The 17,065-nt window shown below is 38.2% G+C and overlaps 1 protein-coding gene across 1 annotated transcript in view; it reads left to right on the top strand.

Annotated features, from left to right (window-relative positions):
- The window catches only part of LOC117324316 (ALK tyrosine kinase receptor-like), a 289,372-nt gene that overhangs the window by 125,566 nt on the left and 146,741 nt on the right, over nt 1–17,065 (top strand).

The raw sequence follows: 17,065 nt of genomic DNA, 5'->3' as shown, positions 1-17,065 counted from the left end.
ATTACCGCTGTAAACTGGCCTTACAATAGGAATAATTAAAATAAAATGTTTTTCTCTTTAACATATACGTTCCTTCCAAAACTGAGGTTGTTCAATACTCTGATTGGACTGTACAATGCAAGCATTCCATGATGGAGAAACTAATATAGCAATGCTCAACCTCTTATTATTTTATAAACAACATTTCTTGATATGTAGGACATTGAAATGATCTGACCAACAACTGAAGATAATTTTCTTGCGCAAACTACCGCATGTTCCTTAATATCAGACATAACTACAGAAATACTCATTTGTTACTTCTGTAACAGGAGAGGAGAAAATGTAGCGGCCAGACCGGAGTTCGAACCCGGGACCTCCGAACACTAGCCGGATGCTCTACCATTTGAGCTACCTGGTCACCGATGATCGACCCAATCCAGTCCCGCTACACACATCCCTCCTTTTTTCCAAGTCTTCGACCTCGAAGATGCACGAGACCCTTATACCACCACCGTGGGTATTTTAGTTGGGCGCCAATTTTGTAACAGGAGAGGAGAAAATGTAGCGGCCAGACTGGGGTTCGAACCCGGGACCTCCGAACACTAGCCGGATGCTCTACCATTTGAGCTACCTGGTCACCGATGATCGACCCAGTCCAGTCCCGCTGCATTTCTATTCAATTCTAGCCTGTGAGATTTTCACAACTTCTTTCACAGTGTCTATTAAATTCCCCCCAAAACTAACTGCCTGACCGGATCCCAGGTCGATTTTAGGGACAAATCCATTTTGAATTGGATCATATTTCACTTGACTAGCTATAAACTTACAGGCACACTCACCAGACTAATGTCCAAATACATGTGAACACCATTTCTTAACTGAAGGCCTTGTAATATTAGTAAAAATATAACAGGCTGAGCTAAGACTGTATGGCAATTGGGAATTTAAAATATTCTATGGTGTCACCAAAACGTAATGAAAAACCCCAAAACTTTGTGTAAGGTTAAAAAATGTCAATATGGTGGTAAGCCAAATGAATGTCAAATCTAAAGCAGAAACAATCATGTTTTGTAAATTGCATGACGGCATGAATGTCCTCAAATTTAACGCTACTTTTCCACACTTATGCATTTGCATGTCTCAAATCTTAAATCAGTTGCTTCTTAAGTTACCAGAGTATCGACACTGTCAGAGGGTTGACAACATATAATAGTTCATTATTCTATGACCGATATCTCAGCAGTACAAGGTCTAGCTAGAATAGCATTTTTCAATTTCAAATTTTATTGACATGGATGGAAAGTCAATAGGATTAGACATCAGGCATAGCCTATCTAAGTATTCTCCTTAGAAACAACAGGTGGTAAGAAATACAGGCAAATATGATGTATATATGTACACATTGATTGATATATTACAAATTGACTTAAGGGGAAGTAACTCCTTGAGGTTGATAGACTTATTCAATGTTGTTTAGGAGAGTAACCCTTTGGCTAAGGGTACTTAATTTTAAATACTGGTTTATTATATCATCAGTGAATCATAGAAAGCAATAAAATATTAATAATCAGTTTAAGCATACTGTTAAGCATAAATATTTGGTGATATTGAATTTATCCCCCCAACAGATACAGGCCACACAGTCCATATGCTAGAATAGCATTCTCAACAAACGTCTTATGTCTTGTTATTTCTAAAGCATGAGGAAACTGGCTTGGAATAGAACAGTATCTTATACCCATATCTAATTGTGTCTTGAATGAAAGAACTACAAACCTATATCTCCCCAAAATGAAATGCGATTTCATAAGCTACCTTTAATATATCAGTTTGTCCCTAATTCCCATACTCATAAAAATTGTCTGTAAAATAATCATCTTTCAAAAAGTCAATCCTTTCTGACTAAAAAATAAGCTATAACATTAACCAATATAACTGTAGTTATTATCTAAATATACAATATTTACCAATTAAATACCACATGATCCAGAGACAGGAAACAGACTAAGGCATGTAATTGTCAAGAAATTAAGGGAGTTGATTAAGTGGTGAGAAAAATCCGGAAATCTCTGCGATGAAATCTTTTTTGTAACAAGAATGAAAAGGTGACACAAATTGTATTTTATTCAATGCTTTGATCAATAGAATTATTATGGACTTAGAAAAAAAATCCTTTCTGACTGGCAAGCTGGTCTTGGCTTCCATGGGCAGTTGTTACTCCGGTAAAGGAACCGTAGGTGAAACACCCTCCACCTTGTCTTCACTGTGTGTCTGTGGGTACGTGTGCGTAGATGCCACTGATACCCATTCCTGGTTGAAGTAATAACCATTAACCAATAAGTCCATTGAACCATGACTCCCGACCCTGGGGTCCACGAAAGAGCAGCTGATTTGGAGGGTCATTAACATTAGTACTGCTAGACTTGGTGAAACTTGTGTTTCTTATTCTGATTTTCCTTCTTTTTCTTGAGAGCACGGTTCTTGGTCCTGTTGATCAGACCTCATCTTCTGAATCACTCGTGATAGGGTTCTGTTCATACTGATGTAAAGTTTCCCACCCACTGTCACTGGAGTCCGCAATCTTTATCAATTTGTCGCGTTTAGAGAGTCTTTCCTTCACATTACCAACCAACTAACTCACATACTTAGGCTTTTCATTGTCCAGAGCCCTGGAAAATCGCTCCAACTCCCCACAAAGTTATGTATTGAGAGAGTACTCAATTTTATTCTCTTCATACTTCCATTTAAACAAATGTTCAACTTTCAGTCTTTTGACTTGAGACATTTATACCTGTGGAGATTTTGCTTCCTCTTTGAGGTCACTAATCTCCCGACATAAATTGGAGTTAATTTCTGCAATGGTGTCACCTTGCATTAAAATGCCAATGATACTTGAGTGTTTTTTTATAGGAGAAGCATTTCTACTGGTTTCTGCCCTTTAGAAAATTCAAGGCTTAGTCCGAAAATTTTATGCTGTGGTGCAAGACTACAAATGTGACCCTTGCTTATCAGCAAGCATTTGACATATGAGAAAATAATTTCATTCTAATTTAATGTTTCCTCAAACGAGTACCAATTATGTTCTTGTCTCTCTCAGCAACCTCTGTTTTTGTGCGTGCCAGCTTATAGTAACTTTAAAAATACATTGGTATTCTCTTATGGAAAAAAGTTTGTTGGAATGAATATTAGGTTGAAATCAAGGTCAAATTTAGTGTCACTGAAATGGTAAATTTCTGCAAAATGTTAGTAGGAATCAAAACAAGAAATAAAGCGACCAAGCTTCAAGATAATTTGTCAATTTTACAATATTATTACAACATAAGCCTGATAAGGCATGAATAACTGAATTAAAAGAGCCATTTACTGATGTTTTGTTCTGATGTTTTGTTCTATCTTCACCATTGGGTCATAACAAGTGTCATTCCAAGGGTTCCAAGTATTTGTTAAAATAGTCAAACTATACTAATGGTATTTTGACATTGTTACTTGCTATATTATGTATTTAATGAAAGGTCCTGTCGTGGACATGGATACTTCCAGAATACTTATTTAAATTGCAATAGCTCATCAGGGTTTTTCAGGCAACAAACTCTGACATAATGTCAATATAATGTCATTTTGGTGGCAAACTGACTCTTTTGTGTCTTGTTGTTGGTTATATATATACCGGTAGGTACTATACGTTTTGTATGGCCAACCCCTGATATCAGGTATTCAGTTTAGAGGGCTCTTTAACTCACCATCTTGTTGATCTTTATGACTTTGATTACTAGCTTGCCTTCCTACAGTACATTTGATTGCAGCATTTGCATTTCTGTTATAAATGTCAGTTAGATTATCTCGGTGTGCCTATTGCCATCAGGAATGTGGCTGGCCAGAGATAATGAATGATTGATTCAGATAAAACTCAACCCTAGCTTATTTCATGCACTCTTACAATTGCTGCCTGTTGAATTTAAATAAGACCACAAATCAAAATGTGTTTTTTCTTAGATAATTAAAGAATAAAACAGATTTTCTCATTTAAGATTTGGCTATCATGAAGAAACAAATCTTTGACAATTTGTCAAGTTTTTTGGCCCACCATCATTAAATGGTGGGCTATTCAAATCGCCCTGTGTTCCTGGTCTGTTGTCTGTCAGTCAGCTGTCTGTTGTGAACAATCCTTGTTATCGTTATTTATCGAAAAATACTGAAAGGGTATTTCTTAAACTTCATTTGTAGGTTTCCCTTGGTTCCTAGTTGTGCCAATTCAATTTTGATTTTTGATCAGAAAAACAAGATGGCCAACAGGTGGCCATCTAGGATTTAGCTATTTCTTGAAAACTACTGAATGGATATTCCTCAAACTTCATGTGTAGGTTCACCTAGGTCCCTAGTTGTGCCATTTTAGTGAGATTTTTCATCTGGAAAAGGAAATGGCTGTCTGTCAGCCATGTTGGATTTTAAGAATTGAAGTTTGTTATCTCATTTTCTTGAAAAGTACTGGAGGGCTCAAAATAGATGAGTATGTTCCCCTTGATCCCTATACTAGTTATGCCAATTCAAGTTAGGGTTTGATCAGAAAAACAAAATATCAGACAGGCAGCCAACTTGGATTTTGTGAATTGAAGTTTGTTATTACTTTACTCTTGAAAAGAACTGAAGGGTATATGTCTCTCAAACTTCACATGTAAGTTCCATTTGTTCTTGGTATCAGATTTTTAAGAAAAAAAGGGGAAAGTAGAGAAAAAATCAGTCTGACATACCAGGTAGAACCAATAAATATCATTTAATGATGGGCACCAAGATCCCTGTGGATCTTTTTTATTATTAGAGTTACTCAGATATGTAGTTTGAAATGTAATTGAGGTTATTGCTTTCGCTTCAGGCAATATTTTTGAGTAAATCATGTGAAATTCAAAAGAGTCTACTATGTAAAGAGTTTGTGATTCCAAGAATCTTTCTATATATATCGTAACAAACGTTTTTGTTTGGTGCATATTATATTAGATTACTCCCACTCCTGATCATCAAACTCATTATGACAATTTGTCTGACGTGAATATTAAGGATGGTTAATTGTTTGCTAGCAGGCAATGTTGAAAACTTATTCATCGATATCTATTACAAACAATAGTGGTTTGGTTTGGTTTGGTTTATTTCGTTTAACGTCCTAACAGCCAGGGTCATTTATGGAACGTGTCAGGTTTTGGAGGTTGAGGAAAGCTGGAGTACCTGGAGAAAACCCACTGGCCTACAGTTAGTACCAGGCAACTGCCCCACGTGGGTTTCGAACTCGCAACCAAGAGGTGGAGGGCTAGTGATAAAGTGTCAGGACACCTTAACCACTCAGCCCCCACAAACAATAGTGAAGACAAGCTGTGTCATAAAAGGATTTCTCTTACCCTGGACAGGGATATTTGCAGTTTTACCGAGGTGAGATTTTCTTATCTCACTCTAGGGAAAAGACAAGCTACACACATGCACTTTTCACATTCTCAAAAATTGCATTTCGTCACGTCAACAATACCATAACGTCACAGCAACAGTACAATCACGTCACGTAGACAATTCAATCACATCACATCAACATTTTCTTGCATTGATGTAACGTCAATATAAGATACATAAGAGGGTAAACAGGTTAAGAGAAAAATAATAATTCGCCTCCATGGAAGTGAGACAGGGGAATCTAACCCTCGGGGTTAGATAATTAAGCTGCCAAACAACTTAAGAATCTTCCCCTTGGGTTGAGATTCCCCTGTCTCGATCACCCCAAACGGGGTGAAAGATTCTATCAATATTCGCGATCTTATTAGCTAGTTTAGATTCTGGATAATACTTTCTCTGAATATAGATATATTAACTCTATTAAATTGTGTCTTCTTCAAACTAGAAGAACCCACCACTAAAGTGCATAGTAATGGTTGACTAAGCCATTAATTCTTCTAATTACTTGAGGCAAGCTTATGTGAGTGTTAAAAAATAAGCCCTAGTTACTAATTAACAAATTCAACACAAATATAAAGTACATTTCACATCAGATGTTGTTTTTCCATGTTGTTTTTCCATTTTGTTTTTCCATTTTGTTTGTCCATGTTGTTTTTCCATTTTGTTTTTCCATGTTGTTTTTCCATGTTGTTTTTCCATTTTGTTTTTTCCTGTTGGTGGGTGAATGCCCAACAGATCATAAACAACATTGAATTTCCTGCTTTGGTGTAAGGAAGAAGAATGGGACATTTTATACAGTATTTAGGTATTTATTTGTACATGTGCAAGTAACAAAATATTCTGCTTGTCAGTGATGAAAACAAAACAGAAAACATATAACTTGTTTCTTGATGAAATTATTTCCATAGCAATATCAGTTAATGATAGTAGTATCAGTACCCTGATGGTCATACAAGTGTGTATATTCGGTCTCTAATTGTTAATCCTCACAATAGTTTTATCAATACCCTGATGGTCATATGGGTGTATATAAAGCCCCGCTCTAATTGTTACGGGGTAATCCCCACAATTGTATATAGGAATCCTAGAAGAGTGTATCGAGAGTTTGTCAGTTTATTTGAACATTCATGTATTTTTTTTTATATAAATCAGTCATGATGTATTATTGCATTGGTTTGGTATGGAAATCAAGATTTGTTGTATCAGACTTCAATTAATGCCCAGACTTAATATCCAGACTAACAGCTGATATGAAGGATTCCATACCAGGCTGGATTATATTATATAAGCATTAATTAATTGTTACAAGCTATTGGCATACACAAACTTCCTGATGGCCTTTACTGTTTCCTCACTCATGTTTCAGGAAGTTAGCTTTAATAATAGGCTGTAGTGTAAAAAACCATATAGCTTTTTTTCAAAACTAAAGTTTTAGAGAAAAAGGCCAATTTTCCAATCTAAATGTTTAGAAAAAACCTGCGACATGAAAATTGGTTTAGAAAATACCTGTGACATGATCAATGGTTTAGAAAATACCTGTGACATTATCATGGCCTTAGAAAATACCTGTGACAAGATCATGGGCTTGTTTCCAGGCTGAAGTTTCAGTTACTCTGCTCTATTAAAAGTCATGTGAATACTTTAGATGTACAGATGTGTTGAAGAACTTCAGGTCACCATTACTATTTTTAGAAAATGGTCAAATTAATTGATGTCATTTTCTTTATGGATTTTGACAAAACATACAAAGTGCTTAAGGTCAAGTGTGAGTATTTCAACGTCAGTATTTCAAGGTCAAACTCATGGTCACTTACTATCTATCCCCTCCTGAAATTGATGTTAGTGGCATACCCCACCTCATTTTTGGTACACTTGTTTTAGTCAACTGTCGTTCTTCTGCAGAAACATTTCCAAAGTCTGAGAACATGCTCTCATCTCTCGAGAATATACTCTTGTGTTCAAGCGCAATGTTTCAGTCTGTTTTAATTATCAAACTGGAAATAATCCAGGGATATTAATTTTCTTAACTACCAAACTGAAAATAATCCGGAGATACATGTATCAACTGTTTTAACTATCAAACTGGAAATAATCCAGAGATGTTAACTTTCTTAACTAGCAAACTGGAAATAATCCGGAGATATTAAATTAACTGTCTTAACTATCAAACTGGTAATAATCTTGCGATATCAACTGTCTTAACTATCAAACTGGATGGGACTCTATAGGTAAAGCACATGATACATTCTGTAACTTAGTATCACCAAGCTTGTGAAGGAATAGCTCATGCAGGGTAGTTTGTGCAGGATAGCTTTAGTCTGCTGGGTCACTCCATGAACAAAATTGTTGGTCCAGAAGGCTGTATTATCTGAATGCCATCATTGTTTTAATGTTTTACCGAAGAGTAGCAAACCTACAACTACATTCTGTAAAGACATAATATTTGACCATCACAACTGGATTGCCACTGAGATAATGTACTCAAGGACCAAAAACATTGCACTTGAACACAAGAGTATATTCTCTTGAGATGGAAGCGTTAAAAAAACTTTTGCATACAGTATTACAGAAGTGCAGGGGATTTTCAGTTGACCTTTGGCTTACATTATTATACTAGTGCAGGTAATATTCAGTTGACCTTTAAACTTTTGGCTAACATTATTGCAGGTAGTGTTCAGTTGACCTTTAAACTTTGGCTAACATTATTGCAGGTAATGTTCAATTGACCTTTAAACTTTTGGCTAACATTATTGCAGGTAATGTTTAGTTGACCTTTAAACTTTGGCTAACGTTATTGCAGGTAATGTTTAGTTGACCTTTAAACTTTTGGCTAACATTATAATAGTTGCCCCTTAATTGACCTTAAAATTTGAGTTTACAGTATCACAGAATTTCAAGGAATGTTCATTTGACCTTTAAATTTTAATTTACAGTATTTATTACAGAACTTGGGGAAATGTCCAATTGACCTTAAAATTTGAGTTTACGTACAGTATCACAGAATTTAAAGAAACCTTTATACTTTTGTCTTACATTATTATAGTGGTGAATGTAATGTTCAATTGACCTTAAAACTCTTGCTTACAATATTACAGAATTTCAGGAAATGTTTGTTTTACTTTTAAACTTTGGCTTACAATATTATAGAATTTTGGGAAATATCCAAACGACCTTTAAATTTTAGTTTATAGCGTAACAGCATTTCAGGAGACGTTCTGTTTAATTTTAAACTTTGGCTTGCAGTGTTACGGAAGTTTAGGGGATTTTCAGTTTCCAGGCCATTAATGTTTGGTTTTCAAATATAGTTTATCTAATAATTGTAATCAAATAGTTATGGTACACAAGCATTCATTGTTACACAGCATTCAATGTGTTTTATTGTATGTACATAAAGTTTTAGGTCATTTTCAACAGTAACTAAAACCATTGTTTTCTATGAGATTACAATGTCTTTTGTACTCCAGATGATTGTCTGCCTTTATTGTGATGGTTTCCTGCCTCTTGTCTCAGCACGTTTGTCTCACAAACAGCTGCTAGATCTCCGTTACTGCTTATGAACTACAAAAGCTGTCCACTCACTTGGTAGAGCCATCATGGCCAACGAACAGAGAAATATTGCCTTAATTAAGACATCTTTCACCATTATTTTAATCATTAGGGCATTTCCGCCATTACTGTCCCATTTTCCATTGCCCTGTTGATTACTTAGAACAGACACTTCCACTTACAGAGTGTCGTTAAATGAAAGAGTGATTTTTGTGATATTTTAGGCAGATCACATAGAGTTACAAATTGGGATGAGATTGGTGGTTGTTGATGGAAATAATCATCACACTTGAGATTATGATGAATGGAGTTTGTTTGCCTAGAGTGCTAGCTAATTCCTGATAAATTGATGCGGTATGATTTAATGTCAATACCCATGTCCTTATCTCTTATGTCAGTTGTTGTCTGTGGCTTTTGTGTGATGTTAACAAGATTTATCGACTATTGTGATATGTGTTTTGTAATAAGGTTTGATATCACAATTAAACAAATTCACCATACTGATGTTCTCAGATTCGTTAACCTAACTATAGCCTACAGCAGATATTTGTTCATGCAGTATATTTTGTAATTCTGAGCTGTGAAATATCTTGAAATAAGTTTTTAGAGACTGAAAATGGAAGCTACAATTTAGTTATTAGAATTCTAATATATTGTGGAATATTTTCTGTCTTAAATTGACATAACGATATAATAGGCATTTGTAAAGAGCCTGATGTATATGTGTTATAGACTTAAAGTTTCACATCAGACACACATTTGATCCGAACAGGTGACCATCTCAGATTTTGGGAATTAAAGTTTAATTTGTTATCGCTTTTTCTTGAATTGTCCTTCCTTCTGGAGGGATATTTCTAAAATTTCATGTGTAGGTTCCCCTTGGTCCCTTGTTGTGTCAATTCAATTTAAATTTTGATCAGAAAAACAAAATGGCCGACAGGCGGATATTTTGGATTATGAGAATTGAAGTTTGTTATTAATATTTCTTGGAAAGTTTTGGAGGGATATCTCTCAAAGTTCATTTGTAGGTTTCCGTTGGTCCCTACTTCTGCCAATTCAATTTTGATTCTTGATCAGAAAAATAAAATCACTGACAGACAGCCATCATGGGTTTTGAGAATTGAATTTTGTTATTGCTATTTCTTGAAAATTTCTGGAGAGATATTCCTCAAACTTCATGTGTAGGTTCCTCTTTGTACCTAGTTGTGCCAATTCAAGTAAGATTTTTCATCTGGAAAACAAAAAGGACGGACAGTCGGCCATCTTGGATTTTGAGAGTTGAAGTTTGTTATCACTATTTCTTGAAAATGACTGGATAGATATTTTTTCAAACTTCACATGTTTGTTCCACTTGTCCTTGTCATCAGATTATTTAGAGGAAACGAAGAAAGAACGGAAAAGTAGAGAGAAGATAAGTCTGATGTATAACCAATAAAAATCATTCAATGGTGGGGGTCTAGATCTCTCTGGGATCTCTTGTTTTATAATCAAATTTAAACAAAAGCTAATTTTTATTTGAAGCTAGCTCGTCTGGCCCAAATGTCCAAGTGATTTTATGCTATGACGCCATCATCCGTCTGGGATCAACTTTTCTGTTTAAATAGTTTCTTCTTAGAGTCCCAGATTCTTGATATTTGGATGGTATGTTCTCTAGATGAGGCCGACCAAAGTCTGCGAAAAGAAATGACCTTGACCCATATTCAAGGTCAAAGAGTGTGAACTAGCTCCTCCAAAGTTTTAACAATTTCTTCTCACTAACCAAGACTCCCAGTCATGATATTTAGCCAATAGGCTGAATATTTATTGAAGGCCTGACAAAGTTTATGAAAATAAATACAGGGGTCAAATTTCTCATTTTTAGCTCACCTGGTCCGAAGGACCAAGGTGAGCTTATGCCATACCGTGGCGTCCGTCGTCCGTCGTCCGTCCGTCCGTCAACAATTGACTTCTTCTTCATAACCACTGATCAGAATTTGACCAAATTTGGTCAGAAGCATCCCTATGGGTAGGGGACTAAAAATTGTACAAATGATGGGGCTGACCCCCCAGGGGCCTGAGGGGCGGGGCCAAAAGGGGTCAATTTGGCTATATTGATATAAACGACTTCTTTTCTGAAACCGAGCAAAGGATATTGCTCCTATTTGTCTGGAAGTATCACTATGGGGTGGGGATTCAAAATTGTACAAATGGTGGTGCTGACCCCCAGGGGCCTGAGGGGCGGGGCCAAAAGGGGCCAATTTGGCTATATTGATATAAACGACTTCTTCTCTGAAACTGAGCAAAGGATATTGCTCCTATTTGTCTGGAAGCATCACTATGGGGTGGGGACTCAAAATTGTACAAATGGTGGTGCTGACCCCCTAGGGGCCTGAGGGGCGAGGCAAAAATGGGTCAATATAGCTATATTGATATTAACGACTTCTTCTCTGGAACCGAGCAATGGATATCACTCATATTTGCCTGGTAGCATCACTTTGGGGTGGGGATTCAAAATTGTACAAATGATGGGACTGACCCCCTAGGGGCCTGAGGGGCGGGGCCAAAATGGGTCAATATAGCTATATTGATGATACCGACTTCTTCTCTGAAACCGAGCAATGGATATCGCTCATATTTGCGTGGTAGCATAACTTTGGGGTGGGGATTCAAAATTGTACAAATGGTGTGGCTGACCCCCGGGGGGCCGGAGGGGCGGGACCAAAAGGGGTCAATTCGGCTAAATTGATATAAACAACTTCTTCTCTGAAACTAAGCAATGGATATCACTCATATTTGCCTGGTTGCAACCCCCTAGAGTAGGGATTCAAAATTGTACAAATGACAGGACTGACCCCCAAGGGGCCTGAGGGGCGGCGCCAAAAGGGGTAAATTTGGCTGTATTGATATAAACAACTTCTTCTCTGAAACCGAGCAAAGGATATTGCTCCTATTTGCCTGGAAGCAATCACTATGGGGTGGGGATTCAAAATTGTACAAATGGTGGTGCTGACCCCCTAGGGGCCTGAGAGGCGGGGCAAAAATGGGTCAATATAGCTATATTGATATTAACGACTTCTTCTCTGAAACTAAGCAATGGATATCACTCATATTTGCCTGGTAGCAACCCCCTAGGGTAGGGATTCAAAATTGTACAAATGACAGGGCTGACCCCAGGGGACCTAAGAGGCGGGGCCAAAAGGGGTTATTTTGGCAAAATTGATATAAACAACTTTTTCTCGGAAAATAAGCAATGGATATCTTTAATATGTGACTGGTAGCATTCACTTTGGTTAAGGATTCAAAATTGTACAAATGATGGGGCTGACCCCCTGGAGGCTGAGGGGCTTGGCCAAAAGGGGTCAATTTAGCTAAATTGATATGAACAACTTCTCTGAAACAGCTCATATTTTACTATTAGTCATATCCTATTGGGGTAGGGATTCAAAATTGTATAAAGGAAGGAGCTGACCCCCAGGGGGCAGAAGGCAGGGTCAAAAGGGGCCAATTGGTCTAAACAAGATCTTCTCTGAAACTAAGCAATGGATATCACTCACATTTGTGTGGTAGCATCCCTATGGGGTCGTGCCAAAAGTCAATTTCATTTCAAGGATTAATGTACCTTTTGGCATTTTTAGTATTAAAATAAAACCAATGTACATGTACCCATATAAAATGCTTATGATATATATTGACATAGCAATACCAGCGACAAATATACTTAAGCATCATTCTTGTTTCATATCTCATGAAACCAGGTGAGCGATACAGGCCCTCTGGGCCTCTTGTTAGCTCACCTGGTCTGAAGGACCAAGGTGAGCTTATGCCATACCGTTGCGTCCGTCGTCCGTCCGTCCGTCCGTCGTCTGTCGTCCGTCGTCCGTCGTCCGTCAACAATTGACTTCTTCTTCATAACCACACATCAGAATTTGACCAAATTTGGTCAGAAGCATCACTGTGGGGTGGGGATTCAAAATTGTACAAATGATGGGGCTGACCCCCCCAGGGGTCTGAGGGGCGGGGCCAAATGTGGTCTATCTGGCTATATTGATATAAACGACTTCTTCTCTGAAACCAAGCAATGGCTATCACTCATATTTGCCTGGTAGCATCACTGTGGGGTGGGGATTCAAAATTGTACAAATGATGGGGCTGACCCCCCAGGAGCCTGAGGGGTGGGGCCGAATGTGGTCAATTTGGCTATATTGATATAAACAACTTCCTCTCTGAAACCGAGCAATGCCTGTCACTCATATTTGCCTGGTAGCATCACTATGGGGTTGGGATTCAAAATTGTACAAATGATGGGACTGAACCCCCAGGGGCCTGAGGGGCGGGGCCAAATGTGGTCAATCGGGCTATATTCATATAATTGACCTCTTCTCTGGAACCAAGCAATGGCTATCGCTCATATTTGCCTGGTAGCATCATTATGGGGTTGGGATTCAAAATTGTACAAATGATGGGACTGAACCCCCAGGGGCCTGAGGGGCGGGGCCAAATGTGGTCAATCGGGCTATATTCATATAATTGACTTCTTCTCTGGAACCAAACAATGGATATCTCTCATATTTTACTGGTAGCATCACCTTTGGGTAGAAATTTGAAATTATACAAATGACGGGGGGGGGCCTCTGGGGCGGGGTCAAAAGGGGTCATTTTTGCACTATTGATATAAACGACTTCTTCTGATCTGAAACCAAGCAATGGCTATCACTCATATTTGCCTGGCAGCATCACTGTGGGGTGGGGATTCAAAATTGTACAAATGATGGGGCTGACCCCCCAGGGGCCTGAGGGGCGGGGCCAAATGTGGTCTATCTGGCTATATTGATATAAACGACTTCTTCTCTGAAACCAAGCAATGGCTATCGCTCATATTTGCCTGGTAGCATCATTATGGGGTGGGGATTCAAAATTGTACAAATGATGGGGCTGACCCCCCAGGAGCCTGAGGGGTGGGGCCGAATGTGGTCAATTTGGCTATATTGATATAAACAACTTCCTCTCTGAAACCGAGCAATGCCTGTCACTCATATTTGCCTGGTAGCATCACTATGGGGTTGGGATTCAAAATTGTACAAATGATGGGACTGAACCCCCAGGGGCCTGAGGGGCGGGGCCAAATGTGGTCAATCGGGCTATATTCATATAATGGACCTCTTCTCTGGAACCAAACAATGGATATCTCTCATATTTTACTGGTAGCATCATCTTTGGGTAGAAATTTGAAATTATACAAATGACGGGGCTGACCCCCTGGGGTCTGAGGGGCGGGGCCAAAAGGGGTCAGTTTTGCAAAATTGAAAAAAATCGACTTCTGCTCTGAAACTAAGCAAGGGATATCGCTCATATTTCCCGGTAGCATCCCTATGGGATGGGGATTCAAAATTGTACAAATGGTGGGGCTGACCCCACCCAGGGGCCTGAAGGGCGGGGCCAAAATTGGTCAATTTGTTTAAATAACTGCCTCTCTGAAACTAAGCAATTGATATTACTCTCATTTGTATGGTAGCATGGTTATGGGGTGGGGATTCAAAATTGTAAAAATGTTGGGGTTGACCCGGGCTGCCAGGGGGCTGAGGGATGTGGCCAAAAGGGGTCAATTTGGCTAAATTGATTTAAACAACTTATTCTCTGAAACTTAGCAATGGTTTGACTGGTAGCATCCTATTGGGGTAGGGATTCAAAATTGCATAAAGGAAGGAGCTGACCCCCAAGGGGGCAGAGGTCAGGGTCAAAAAGGGTCAATTGGTCTAAACAAGTTCTTCTCTGAAACTAAGCAATGGATATCACTCACATTTGTGTGGTAGCATCCCTATGAGGTCGCGCCAAAAGTCAATATCATTTCATGGATTAATGCACTTTTTGGAATTTTCAGTATTAAAATAAAACCAATGTACATGTACCCATATAAATGCTTATGATATATATTGACATAGCAATACCAGCGACAAATATACTTCAGCATCATTCTTGTTTCATATCTCATGAAACCAGGTGAGCGATACAGGCCCTCTGGGCCTCTTGTTTTTTTAGACATGTGGCAATTAAGCTCTTTGGATATATAAGGCCTGGCAAAATTTGGGGAAAGAAATGACCTTAATCCATGTTCAAGGTCACAGGGGTCAAATTACTTAAAACCTTTGAACAACTTCTTCTCACTAACCAAGACTCTCAGAGTCCTAATATTTGGGTGATTATTTCCTTGGATGAGGCAAGACATGTTGCAAAGTTTGCAAACAGAACTTCTTCTGGTTTACTCTTTCCGTACTTTGTGTTCTTTCCGGATTCTGTACCGGAAGTAGTTATTAGGCTCGCCCCTAGAAGTTTAAACAAAATGGCAGACTACATGTGCATTTTTGGTATGTAGTTCTTTTCATATAGAAACAGAAAGGTTAGTGTTATCTTATACATGATTAAGAAATATTTAACAAAATAAGATCTAGATGTCAGATTGAACACTATGAAACGTCCTAAACTCTGATATATAAAATGCAAATGTAGCAAATCGCCATATTGTTTACATTAACAACATATTGAGATAAATATCACCTGTTACTCTTAACGGGAAAACACATAACACAAACAAAATAAAAACTAATTTATCAACCAAAATGTTTGTTTCAAATGTTTTGAACGCATTTTATATGTCATTACATTGGATAATTGTATATGTCGTTTGATGTTTTCAACAAATCAACACTTTAAGTCGACAGTGGGGAGGAGGGAGCTTGAAATTATGTCGACTATAGTCGAAAACGGGGAAGAAGGAGCATATTTTTATGTCAATATAGTCGACAACGGTACTGAAAGAGTTAACCAAAAGGCCAAGAATTACATTATTAAGCTGACCTTGAACCATATATTGAAGTGTATGGTGAAAGCCTTGCAGGTAATAATTGTCCCCTTGCACCAAGAACGAATCAATTTAGTTAACACAAGTATTTGCTCAAGGATGTTGAAAATCTGATTTAGTAATGGTTACCTCAATACAGGAGATGATGGTTGTTAGTGTGAAGTTTCATACCAATTGGAAGGAAGTTGGTAGAGCTAGGATGACATTGGGTTATGTAGTGCAAGCTGATCTCTATCCCCTCATTGTAACAAGGGGATAATAAGGATAAGTTCTCTGTAATCAAACTTCCCTCCAAAATTCTCGTGTAATATGGAATACAAAGAAATTTGCTCATGTGCTCTTAAATGATCATGCTTGTAGCTCACCTGCCCGAAGAGTTTATGTTGTGAAGCAGCAACTGCGTTCATCCCTCATCCTGCGTTTGTTTACAGTACATTTTCCATTTAAACCACGTTTTAGCTCACCTGCCAAAAGAGCAAGTGAGCTTATGCCGTTGTGCGGCGTCCGTCGTCTGTCGTCCTGCCTGTGTCAACTTTTCCATTTAAACAACTTCTTCACAATAACCAAGAGGCCCAGAGAGCTAATATTGGGCCTGTAGGGCTACCAATTTTGAACAAATGAATGACCTTGACCTTCATTCAAGGTCACAGGGGTCAAATAGGCTAAAATCTTCTTCTTCTTCTCAATAACCAAGAGTTACAGGGAGTTGATATTGGGTCTGTATCATGCGGGGGTGAAGTGCTACCAAATTTGCTCAATTGAATGACCTTGACCTTCATTCAAGGTCACAACAGTCAAATAGGCAAACATCTTTTAACAACTCCTTCTCAAAAGCCAAGAGTCCCAAGCAGTTGATATTGGGTCTGTAACATGCTGGGGAAAGGGCTACCAAGTTTGTTCAAATGAATGACCTTGACCCTTGTCCAAGGTCACAGGGGTCAAATTGGCTGAAATCTTCAAAGGACTTCTTCTCAATAACCAAGAGTCCAAGGGAGTTGATATTTGGTCTGTAGCATGCTGGGTTGAAGGGCTACCAAGTTTGCTAAATGAATGACCTTGTCCTTCATTCAAGGTCACAGGGGTCAAATAGGCTAAATTGTTTAAACGATTTCTTCTCAATAACCAAGATGCCCAGAGACTAGACATTGGGTCTGCAGCATGCTGGGGTGAAGGGCTACCAAGTTGTTCAAATGAATGAAATTGACATTTCAAGGTTAGTGCAGTCAAATAGACTAAAATATTTTCATGACTTATTTTCAATAAATGAAA

This window comes from Pecten maximus, chromosome 3 (genome assembly GCF_902652985.1).
Source record: "Pecten maximus chromosome 3, xPecMax1.1, whole genome shotgun sequence".
Classification (NCBI taxonomy): domain Eukaryota; kingdom Metazoa; phylum Mollusca; class Bivalvia; order Pectinida; family Pectinidae; genus Pecten; species Pecten maximus.
Note: the sequence above shows the minus strand (reverse complement) of the source record. Positions and strands in the feature narration are given on the sequence as shown.